The 12,687-nt window shown below is 44.3% G+C and overlaps 1 protein-coding gene across 10 annotated transcripts in view; it reads left to right on the top strand.

Annotated features, from left to right (window-relative positions):
• SLCO3A1 (solute carrier organic anion transporter family member 3A1) overlaps window positions 1–12,687 on the top strand; it is a 321,311-nt gene that overhangs the window by 27,280 nt on the left and 281,344 nt on the right. Inside the window, exon 2 of one of the 10 annotated variants that reach the window (XM_063795432.1) lies at window positions 8,060–8,164. The exons of the other annotated variants lie outside the window; for them this stretch is intronic. The gene's annotated coding sequence lies outside the window, so the exon portion shown is untranslated. The remainder of the gene's footprint in view (window positions 1–8,059; window positions 8,165–12,687) is intronic. 10 annotated transcript variants of the gene reach the window in all.

Here is a 12,687-nt window from a genome sequence, read left to right on the forward strand (position 1 = left end):
GGATGGGGCTTGGGCTGAGGCTCTGTGTGCCCTGAGACCTGCATTCATGTATCTGCATTTCTCTTACAGGAATTGATGGGAGAAGGTACCTTTTCTGCAGAGCCTGTGATCAAAGGAGATGTAATACAAGCAGCTTGGCCAGCTTGGTCCCTCCAACCCTTTTGGGGAAGATCAAAACCTGAACCCTTATTCTAGGACAGGAAGCAGAGGGAATTTTTTCCTTGGTCTTACTGATTGATTTTCATTTCGAAAAGTGTTCCCCCACCTTTTTTTTTTTTTAATGCTCCGGGATTTTCTAACTGGTCATGTGACAGAATTTAAACACCAAAACTGTTCTCTGAATACCAGCCACAGGTCTGTATTTCTGGTTTGAGGTTGATCAGGAAGTGGCCTGAGCTGACAGACCCAGTGATTTGACATTGCTCTTTCCTTGCATAAAATGCACGATAAAGAAAAATGTTTTTTTCTTTATCGTGCAGTTTATGGAACCAGCAGACTAACCCGCCGCCTTCCCTTGTCTTCTGCTATTTAAGCTATTGACCTAAAGAAAGAAAGGATTTTTAGCCTTGAGATGAAGTTAAAAGCCACTCAGAGAAACCGTTGGATCAGAAGCTTTTAATACCAACAGCCGTCAGTCAGCGAGCCAGTCAGCACATGGTCTTTCTGTCGGAGCTCAGTGGAGAATGCAAGTCCCCTGTGGTAAATAAGCAACATGCCGAGTCTACCAGGAAGGGAAACACGAACACATACTCCTCTGGCCCAGACTTTAGGAGATGGTTTTCTTAGCGCAAGCAGCCTGACCTCTTTGCCTGGCAAACTCCTGGTCATCTTTTACCACTGGAATGTCATGCTTGAGTGAGGTAACCCTGCTCCATCCCTGGCCAGGTGTGGGTCCCCTCTCTTCGGGTCTCTTTTACAATTGACCCTATTATCATGCAAAACCCTTAAGATCAGTGCCTTCAAGTACAAATGCTTTTCATTGGAGAGTTTGGTTCTAAAGCAGCCAGTGAGACCAATGTTATATGGAGGTGGAATGTTACTCAAGGACATTCCCTTAGTTGCCTAGAAGGGAAGCAGTGCATTCCAGGATCAGGCAGTATAAACAGTGCTTACCTCCGAACACTAGGATCACGCTTAGCATGGTAATAGTGAGATCTATGCACAGGAGGGGGCATGTGAGGACTGAAACTCAGTGTGAGGATGGGAAGTTTATGTCTCCCTTCTCAAGCACGCAGTCAGGATGTGCATTTGCTAAGTGGAATTGTGGACAAACCATTCACACTCCTTAAATGATATATATTGAACCCATGCATTTGCTTCTCTTTGTGTTCATAGCTCCCAGTTTAAGGTTGGACACTTGGTAGCCTTTGGTAAATATTTACTAAATGAATCAATGAATGATCAAACCGAGGGACATGAAATTTGCTAATACGGTATAGATTTGGGGGCCTCCACCCCCACCCCACCCCCACTATGTATGACTTCTTTTTTTTCCTTGAGATGGAGTTTCACTCTGTCGCCCAGGCCTGAGTGCAGTGGCATGATCTCAGCTCACTGCAACCTCCGCCTCCCGGGTTCAAGCGATTCTCTTGCTTCAGCCTCCCGAGTAGCTGGGACCACAGGCGTATGCACCACCACCACATCCAGCTAACTTTTTTGTATTTTCAGTAGAGACAGGGTTTCACCATGTTGGCCAGGCTGGTCTCAAACTCCTGACCTCAGGTCATCTGCCCATCTCGGCCTTCCAAAGTGCTGAGATTACAGGTGTGAGCTACCGCGCCCTGCCATGACTTCTTAATCCCACTCGGATTTCACTGAATATGTGCAATAAGTATAACCTCATCAAGTTTTCCTTGCAATTAGGTATCACCTGGTGTCCCAAAGAGATGTAATATCACCTTGTTCTTTAAGAAGTTGGTTGGGCTGCTCTATTAATGCCCAGTGAGTAAGGGAATGGCAGATGGGACAGCAGCCACCATGCAAGCCAGGCAGGCGCCATCCACTGTAAACAGAGAGGAGAATGGTGAGGACTTGGGAAGGAGCCATGTGCTCCAGCCATTCAGATTCCAGTCCTCTCTGTCAGCTCCTCTTAATCTCCATGTTACTCAGATGCTTTGAGGCTGGTGGATAACAAAGTATCCCTCCTTCCCCTTTTTTAACAGCAGGCAGTAAGTGGTCTGGGTTTCACTTACATCAGGTGCCCGGGAATCTTCCTGTGTGAAGTCAGCTTGTTTGGAGAGTGAAGAGAGAAACTTGGCACCGGGACCCTAGAATCCCCTCTTTCTGGTTTGCTTTTTCCCTCCATCAGCTGAGGTACCACAGGGGATGCCAGAGACCTGAGGCTTCTTGGTAGAAGCAGTGCCAGTTTGGGATCAGAACGTCCAATCGCTGACTGGTTCTCTTGCTCTGAGGCTGGGGCTCCCCGGAGGGATGTGCCTCGCACTGACTGGCTGGGGCCCTTCATCCTTTGCATTTTCTTGCATGCAGTAGTCTTCCATAGGGAGTTCTACCTCTCAGGTATTTGTAATTATCTTATTTTATGCCATTATATACCCTGAAAGTGGCTGTGGGTTATAAATTCCAAGTTGTGATTTATAACCCTTAATAGTTACTAAGGCAATGCATTGATACATTGTTCATACGCTCATAATTATTTCATGTGTTTTACTGGGTTGTGCATAGACATTTTGGTTCCAAGTATTTCTTGAAGCAGAAGTGTGTTTGTAATATCCTACTTACCAATAGTAGTGTAGCATCCTGATAGTACATCACAGTTGCTACACTCACTTCTGTGGGTCCACACCCTGTGCCAGGCACCGTGTTACATGCATTTCTTCTGCTGTCCTCTTCATCCTCACACTGAGACGCTTGCAGAAACATCTCACAAAGCAGGCAACTGAAGGGATCCAGTTTCAGACCAAGGTCTGGCCTGACTGGAAAGCTTTATCACCATAGCATCATACGTACAGTCACATTAATGATCAAAATAATGATAATAAGAATCGTGATCGTATGTAACACTGTTCTAAGGCTTTCCTATGGATTAACCTTTTGGATCTTTGCAAAACCTTGTGAGATAGGTACATGTATTATCTTCATTTTGTAATGAGGATTCCGAGGTCCAGAGAGTTGGAGAAATTTTCTTCCTGTCACATAGCTTGAAAGTGGCAACACTGGACATCAAAAATGGGCATTCTGCTGGGTGCAATGGCTTACGCCTGTAATCCAACATTTTGGGAGGCTGAGGTGGGTGGATCACCTGAGGTTGGAAGTTCAAGACCAGCCTGGCCAACATGGGGAAACACCATCTCTACTAAAAAAAATACAAAAATTAGCCAGATGTGGTGGGCAGGCCTGTGTTCCCAGCTACTTGGGAGGCTGAAGCAGGAGAATCGCTTGAACCTGGGAGGTGGAAAGTTGCAGTGAGCCGAGATCGCGTCACTGCACTCCACCCTGGGCAACAGAGTGAGATTCTGTCTCAAAAAAAAAAAAAAAAGGTTGGGGGGGGGTGCATTCTGACTTCAGAGCCTTTTTCTAATATTAAATTGTTTTAAAATAAAACTTACTGATTTATTCAGCACAGATTATGTGAATCACTACAATCAAATTATTATGAAATGTCTATTTTCTAGTATTAAGTGAGGCTTAAGTGATTTTTCACAATCTGCATTTTCTAGAAAGCTTTGATAATTATATTTCAGTTCTAATTGTGACATTTCTTTTTTTTTACATCATTGGAATTATTTGTTTGGATTAAGCATTTTTTTGTATGCTTACTCTATGCCAGGCCCCATGCTGCATATTTTCTTATATTATCTCATTTCATCTTTTTTTTTAAGCTGATTCTTTTAGACCTGAGGCAGCTGAGCATCACGGAAACTAGTCAGTGTCTATCCTAAAAACAGCTGGACCGCTGCTGGCGAGCTCACCTGTATTCTAGGAGCATGGGATCTGATTCCCTTCCTCAGTGAATCAGGAAAGCTTTCTGGGGAAAGGAGTTGTGTGGATTCTCCAATTCTTGTTCCTTTAGAAGTAAAAAGCCTTTCCGTCCCATATAGGGACACAGAAAGGAGGTGGTGGGGGTGGTGCTGAGCCTGCCCGCCTGCTCTGCGTCACCTGGAAGGAGGGTGCAGAAGGAGCAGGGGGCTTGTCTCCCTCTTTGCTCCCTTTGGTGTCACTCTCCACGCCCAGTAACGAAGCCCCACCCCTGGCTGGGCCTTTTCTCACCATCTTCCTTCTCCAGGGCTACCTCCTGAGGGCTCACTCCTTAAAGGCAGGATGCAGTGGCTTCTCCTTGAGTGAGCTCAGAGGTCAGGAGCTTCCTAAGCTCCTGTATCAAGAGACAGAGGACATCTGAAGCCAGAATGCCCTTCCCAAAGCTGCCCTAGCTCCTGTGTTTCAGGAAGAAGCCGGGCAGATGCCTCTTCGTTCCAGCAGCCAAACTCCAGCATGTCACAAATCATACATTACAGGAAAAGGGAGCCCTTTGCTGCTGGGCAGCGGGGCCCAAGATCCTCACAGTCTTTTAGGGATGCTTAGAATTGGCCCTTGGTTGGTTTGTAGGATTTATACAATATCAACCCTTAAACTGATGGCCCTTGAACAAGTGCATCATTCTCTGTCCTTGATTTCATTCACAGTAGACAGTTTTAGGTAGATCCCTGCTGTGAGCAGACACATACATGCGGTCTGACAATTCAGATCCGTTCGCCTTCCCCTCCCCTATTTTTATGGCTGCTAACAAATCGGTTGGACCTTTCTCTAAAGGCCTCTCTGGGCGGGTGATATTTGAGTAGATTTGAAAGAAGTGTGAGATCAAATTATACAGCTATTTGGAGCAAGAATGTTTCAGGCAGAGGGACTAGGAAGTGCAAAGGCCCTGGGGTTGAAACATGCTTGATGTGGTCGGGGAGTGGAAAGACCAGTGTGTCTCTAGCAGAGAGGGTGAGAGGGAGGCAGGGGAAGATGAAAGCAGAGAGGTGGGTGGAAGACCAGACCCAGCAGGACCCTGTGAGCCACAGGGAGGCAGAGTTGGTCCCTTTTAAATATTGGGGCTGGCAAATCTGACTAGTCCATTTCCCTAGTACTCCTGCTTACCTCTGCATTTTTGCCTTTGATTGTTCCCTTTCTTGAGTGTGTCCTGCGCTTCCCCTTGGTCTCCCTTAGTTGTGCAATGGAAAGTAGTAGCAGAGCACAAAAATCCACATTGGAAGCTTAGAGGATTGTATATTTTTCTTACCAGCTAACTCTTACTAATTAGAAATTGACAACAGCGCTTGTCTCTCATGCTTCTCTTTTAATTGAGATTTCCTTCAAGTCCTCCTCTTAGGCAAGATCTGCCTCCTATGAGCCCCTGGCCCGCTGCACCTGCCTTGGGTCTGGGTGGCTCCTGTTTGTGTCCACATCAGCGTGAGTTGTGTGAAGTCCTCAGCAGTGCTCCATGCCTAGAAGGCCCCAGTGAGCATTGACTTGGACCTGGTGATTTTCCTCTTTACGCTTTGCCCTTCCAAAGAGAGATGGAAGATTCAGCCTCAGCGTCAGTGTTGTTTCTACGGTGTGACCATATTTGATGTGCTTACTGATTCCTAAGTCACCTACTGGCACACAGCACAGATGCATCCAATGTCCTTATCTTTCAGGCTTTGCTTTCAAGACTTCACACTGACTACATCAATCTGAATAATCGAGCTCAACTCCAGACAATAATTCAGGGGTACGATGTGATGGCCCTCTGTTGATTCTCTTTAAAAGTTGTGAATGTGAGTAATCATGGGTATTTAATGAGCTCTGCAAGATGGCAGGTGCTGACAAGTGCCTTATATATTCTGTTTCTAGTTTTGCAATTTGTGTATTATCATTCAGAACCCCAGGCTCAGGAGGTTAAAAATTCTGCTTACAGCTGAAGTTGCAGTTGCGTGGGAGAGGGAGCAGTTTATTCTCCCCTCTTTGTTTCTGCCTGTGTCTGTATATTGGCCAAGCCCATTTCCAGTGGGAAATCCTTAGTGGCTTTGATGGTGTTTTGTGGGAGGGCGCAGGGGACTGACGTGTGAATGCCAGGTGTCATTATCACTGTCAAGTGTCTAATTCAGTGCTGGGTCATAGACAGGTTTAGAAGTGCCTTCGAATTCAGAGTTAATCCAGAGTGGGCCACAGGTTGATGGCATTTTGCTTTATTCTTCAATGCTTTCCTTTTCTCTTTAGAATATTGTCATCCCTTTTACCCCTTCCCCCTTCCTCGGCCATTTTCCCCAGAGGGCAGAATGGCTTGAGCTATTTCCTGCCTGAGTTTTGATGTCGAGACCCCTGCCTGCCCAATTCCTGCAACAATGACCCTAAAGCACTAATTTCAGGCCCCTCTTTGCCTGCCTGCCTGCCTGCATGAGACATTGCAGCCGCTAACCCTGCACCCTTGAGGCACCCCCTCCATTCAGTGACATGGTACTGCCTGTGTGCGCAGGAGCCCTGCAGCAGCTGACCCAAACAATGCTCATTTTCATTGTGGCATCTTGGCATGGCCTGGCAGCTTTGGCCTTTTAGAACCCAGCTGGTGCCAGGGTTGCTGGCCTGCCCTGCAGAGGTGATTGGCCACTTCGTAGTAATAAACAGATTTCAATCCTGGGAACTTCTGAGGCCTGCTGTTCTCTCCCTGTCTTTTATGTGTCTTTTTGATGAAAGATGTTCGAGGTAGCCACATGGTTTAATAAAACCAGGCTGGATGCAACTACCTAGGTTTAAAATATCATTCTGCTAGGCTAGCTGTGTGCCCTTGGACAAATTACTTAACCTCTCTGAACCTCTCCTTCTGTTTCTCCAAATTGAACTTAGTAATACCTACACTACAGTTTGTGCCAGGATTTAATAAGATAGTGTTTGTGAAAAGCACCTTGTTCAGGTCTTACACACTGTATGTGCTGAGTACATAATTAGTTTTCTCAGGCAGAGTCCCAAACAGAAGGAGAAGCCAAATAAACCCCATGATGTGCTGCTTTGTTCTATGTAGTCATCTGTGTTTGGCAGATTTGAGATTATTTTAAACCAAAGTAAAAGAGCTTTAATTATGCTCTTGTTTGTGGTTTGGTTGGTTGCATTATTAACCGATTTTGGAATACTCGCCGCCCTCTCACTGTTGCAAAGTGAAGGGCTGGCTGGGAGTCAGGAGCTGGAAGTCAATACTTTCTTTGCAGAACTTCCAACTCCCTCTGTCTCAGAGATGGGGTTGGCAGTGTCATCTGAATGGGGTGTGGGTTCAGAGACTGGCCCGTCGAATCAGTGTGGGCTGCTGGCTCTCTTATTACATCCTGAGCATGTGTGTCTTGGGCCCTTACAGATATACTTGCTGTTGCCCTTTGCTCTTCATTCACTTAATTTCAGTCATGCAATCCAGTTATACAAATGACATATGCATAACTATTTGATTTTAACAAGCAGTTAGCTAAAGTGTTTAGTGTGACTCTAGAATTAAACTCCTTGGATTCCAGTCCCTTATACCAGGTTCAGAATAGTCCTAGGCATATGAAATCTCATTTTTTTTTTCTACAAAATGGCTTAGTGATAGCACTTATCTTGCAGGAGATTAGCAGGATTAACCTGTAAAAGTGCTTAACATACTACCTGCTATGTAATAAATGTTTAATTAAAATTACTTGTATTAATGTTAGCAATAGCTGGCTGGGTACAGTGGCTCATACCTGCAATCTTAGTGCTTTGGAAGACAGAGATGGAAAGATCATTTGAGGCCAGTAGTTAGAGACCAGCTTGGGCAACATAATGAGACCCCATCTCTACAAAAAAACAAAACAAAACAAAACAAAAACACACCAATTAGCTGGGCACTGTGGCACACACCTGTAGCTCTAGCTGCTCAGGAGGCTGGGGTGGGCGGATCGCTTGAGCCCAGGAGCACAAGGTTTCAGGGAGCTATGATCATGCCATTGCAGTCCAGCCTGGGTGACAAGAGTGAGACTGTCTCTAAAAAAAAAAAAGAAAAGAAAAACCACAAAAAAGCCTACAATTATTACTAGCTAACATATAGCTAACATTTGTGTACTTGTTATTACAGAATAAATATATTCCAGCTAAGTGGACGTGGATGGTTTTCTGCATAAACTCTTATTGTTCCTTGACTGATGTCATAACACTGGAGATGCATGCTCCTTAGATGAATGTAAGTTCTAAAATTGTTGCCAGGAAAGGACTGTGGGTGGTCCTGCTGGACCTGGAGTGCATTTGCAACACTTTATGGGCTTCATAGCACCTGTAGGCCTCTGCTATCTCCCCTAAGGCTGTTACTCATCACTCAGCACTTACCCTAGCCCTTCAATTTCCCTGGGTCTCTGGTCCAGAGCTCACACTGCCTCTTCTTACATCCCAGGGGTATCTTGACCTTTGGTAGTGGGCAGTAAGATGTGTACATTAGTCTGAGGCTCTGTGCCTTATAAAACACTGTGCTTGCTTGTTCTATGAATTGACTGATCTGGAAGCTCTGTAAGGTAGGCTCATTGCAAATGCAATTGCTGTTCGCTTAGTGTCATATATAGCGTAATTATTGCACCTAGAATATGCTTGTATTGTCTGCATAACTGTAGGGTGGATCTGGTCTTGCTCTCTTATAAGAAAAGAGACAGGCCTTGTTCTCTACATGTTCCTTTAGGCAGTTTGCCCAGGCAAATCAACCAGGCCATTAAGGTGAAAGTATGATAGCTGAATTTTGCTCTTTTTCCATAGGTGGTTTGAATGATTTCATTTTGCATCATTCATAACTGTTGTCATTCTGTGATGTCTAGTTCATAAATACCATTTGCCCTGAGCGATTTTCTGTTACATTTAAGACTAACCTACTTTAAGGGAAAGATAGTCTTTCCTAGTCTAGTCCGCGTATCCTAGACTGAGTTATGCAGTCTGGGAAGCTTGCAGCATTAATTTCTTGCTAGAAACAAAATTTGTTTACATGTCCAATATTCTGCATATAGTTGTGTATTTTACTCATTTATGACTATAAATATAGAGGCATATCAGCATGTATATTGTGTAAATACGTACACATTTAACATGTGGAATATAGTAGGACTGAGTTTGTGTTTTGCCTTGTGGGCACTCTCAGTAGTTATTTCCCCTCAATATTTTATTATTGAAAAAATTAAGCATAAAACTTGAATTATATAGTTAATACACGTATACCCACTGTCATGATTCTGCAATTAACATTTTGCTATATTTGCTATATAATTGTTCATCTCTCCATCACCATACTCATCCATTTTCATCTTCTTGCTGTGGTGGTGGTTGTATTTTTAAGTAAGTTGCCTGGTCCCTAATCATGACTATGTGCTCAGCTTGCAGGAAACATATATTATATCCTGGGTCTTCCTGAGCCTTTCCTGAACCTCTCTCTTACAGAGACCTTGATACCTACTCATGACTGCCAGAGCCCTCCCAGTGGCCTCACCCAGAGCTCTATCCCCTATGGCTGGCATTGACAATTCTGATTCTTACTGTGCATTTCAAAGCAAGGGTGTTCGAGATGTTGTATCTATCATTTTACTTCCTCCCATGAAGAGACTTCACTGGAATTCTGAGAAAATGCTTTCTGATCCCCATCCCTTAGCACAAGCCAAATAAAGGCTCTTTGTCTTTTAAGGCTCTGATAAATACCAACTCTTAAAGGCAGGTTGATTTAGCCTCTGGTTATTTTCCCCAGAGTTTTCTGGTCTGGGCAGCCTCCCTCACCTTCCAGCCAGCCAATCCAGGTTGACCCTGGAGGAGAAGGAGCTCTCTGCTGGTGTGACTCACTGGTGCCTCACTACTGCCCTGGCCAGACCGCGAGGCTCAGAAGAAAGGAAGACATTGCTGGGTGGGGACTGCCCATTCATTTTTAAGTAAAGGCTTTCTCCCTTATGATAATATCACAATAACTGCCACATAATGTGTGGCAGTTATTTTCTATCAGAAAATAATGGTGAGAAAGTTAAAACTTGGCCCTTCATGCAATTACAGAGAGAAACCGAGTCAAATACTATTTTATTTAACTCATTAATGAGGGAACCAGTGAGGTGGTAAAGCCAGCTCAAAGAAGCTTTTGAGGAACTTGGTATTTATTGGCATTTTGGAAAAAAAAAAAAAAAAAAAGAGTGATAGAACAGAACCATTTTTAGGTAAGTGTGGGGGAAATTGTGACGGACCATTCAAATCAGCCACAGGTACCGTAGCTTCAGGAATATTGCCAGCAGAAAGAGCCCAGCTGTCAGCTCCATTTAGGACTACCTTGGCTGAAGACAGCCACCTTGTCTGAAGTCAGGCTTTCTTCCAGGGCAGCCTGCACCCAATGTCTGATCCATGAGCAGATAAAAAGACCAATTCTCTTACCACTGCTTGAATCTCTTGAAGGTCACTTATCCTGTATTCAGAACTTCCCATAGGGTCAGCTAAGCCTTCTGTTGCAACTGCATCCCATCCCCAATTCTCACTCTACCCAGACCTGCTTCTTTTCCTCCCTCTTACGTAGGGGTTCTAGGTTAGCCCCTAGAGTACCCTTGCATAAACTCGAGGCTCACTAGTGTTAATTCCAGGGTCAGCTTCATGGGAAATTCAATCTCTACAGATATAAAATTAGTGAATGTCTTACAGGGTAATGTTTCTTTGACTTTGGGGTTTATCTTTTCTACTGTACAGCAATCTGTAAGTTAACACGCAGCTTCACAGTGTTCGTGCCCTTAATATATAGTAAATAGGAAAATCAAACCCAGGTATATTCCTCTGCATCAGGGTTTGGGAAACTTACCACGTAAAGAGCTGTATAGTAAATATTTTAGGCTTTGCAGGCCATGCTGTCTCTGTTGCTCTCTCACAACTCAACTCTGCTATAGCCGTGATGGCTACACAAATGGGCATGGCTGTGTTCCAGAGACACTCTACTTAACACAGACAGGTGGTGAATGGGATTTGGCCTTGGGCCATAGTATGTGGACCCCTGTCCTAGATAAATAAGTAATCCTGGGTTGGTCTGTTAAACAATGTTCCAGTATGACATTGAAAGGACAGGCTGCCCCCTCCCCCCAGCTTTGCCCTTTTGACACTTGTAGAATATGATGTGTAATCTCCCAACAGCCTACAAAGTGCTGATATTACCACTTTGCAAATGAGGAAACAGGCTCAGGAAAGGTCTGTCTTTACTACTTAAGAAGATGATGGTTCTTGAATTGAACCTGGTAGATCTAACCCTGAGGCCCACTCTGTCCCCACTCGTATCGTCCTACCTTCCTCATTCATGGGATGCATTGGAGCAGTGTTTTTCATTACTGTTTGGAGAAAAGCGCTTAACAAACAGAGCTGGCTGCAGATTCATAGAAGAAAGAGGTATGTGAAGAGTCCCTGCCCAGGCCATGTACCCTGGAATTGTCCCAGAATAGGCAGATTTACCTGTGAACAAGGTAACTGGAATGGAGGTAGGACTTATCCTCTGGCTCCAGAGGAATTTCCCAGCCTGGATAGTATTTTCCTGACCTGCATTTGTGACATGAGTAGGAGGTAAGAACAGCTTCTTGTCCATAAAGGCATCCTGGCATGGAGTGGAGCTCTTATCTCAGCTGTGCCACACACTGACTGTGCCACACACTGACTGTGCCAAGCAAGCTCCTTGGTCAGCCTGAGACTCGGTTATCACAGCTAAGAAATGTGGAGGATCTTCCGTCTTACTCAGCTCTCTTTATAAATGTCCTTTAACGCGGGGCCTAGATTCCAGTTCTGATTCCATAGCTCACCAGCTGCGTGACTACTCCCCAGTAAGTTTCTGAAATCTCTCTGTGCTGAAATTTCCTTGTACGTAAAATGGGGATAATAATAGTATTCCTTTAACATAGCTAATGTAACAATAAAATGAATTAATATCTGTTAAGCTGTTAGAACAATAATCTGGTGCATAGCAGGTGCTATGACAATGTTTTGTTACTGTTATTTTTAGCACTTAGTATGATACTTGGCTAGTAATAGGTGCTGAATAAGGATTCTTCAATGCATAAATGAGCCACATAACAAATAAGCCTTAGAATAATTTCTAGAACTCAAATAGAGCTTTCTGCATTATGGGAAGATGCCTTATCTCTGCTCTTCTGCAAGGTAGGCACTAACTAGCCACATGTAGCTGATGAATACTTGACATGTGGGTAGTATGATTAAAGAGCTGCATTTTACATTTTATTTCATTTTAATTAATTTAAACTTAGCCACATGTGGCCAGTGGCTGTCCTGTTGGACAGCCCTGTTCCAGTGGGCTCAGAGGTTGAGATTCACTTGGTCTGTGTCATAGTTGGTTTGGACTGCTATAACACGATACCATAAACTGGGTGGCTTAGAAACAACAAACATTTATTTCTCATAGTTATGAAGGCTGGAAAGTCCAAGATCAAAGTACTGGCTGATCTGGTATCTGGTAAGGGCCTGCTTTCTGGTTGATAGATGGCACCTTCTCATTGTGTCCTCACCAGGCCAAAGGGCATGGCAACTCTTTGGGGCCTCTGTTATAAGGGCACTAATCCCATTCATGAGGGCCTCACCCTCATGACTTAATCACCTCCCAAAGGCTTCACCTCCTAATACTATCACATTGGTGGTTAGGTTTCAATATATGAACATTTTTAAAAGGACACAAACATTCAGACCATACAGTCTTTTATCAGCATTTCTCAAACATCC

Source organism: Pan troglodytes, chromosome 16 (assembly GCF_028858775.2).
Source record: "Pan troglodytes isolate AG18354 chromosome 16, NHGRI_mPanTro3-v2.0_pri, whole genome shotgun sequence".
In the NCBI taxonomy this organism is placed as follows: domain Eukaryota; kingdom Metazoa; phylum Chordata; class Mammalia; order Primates; family Hominidae; genus Pan; species Pan troglodytes.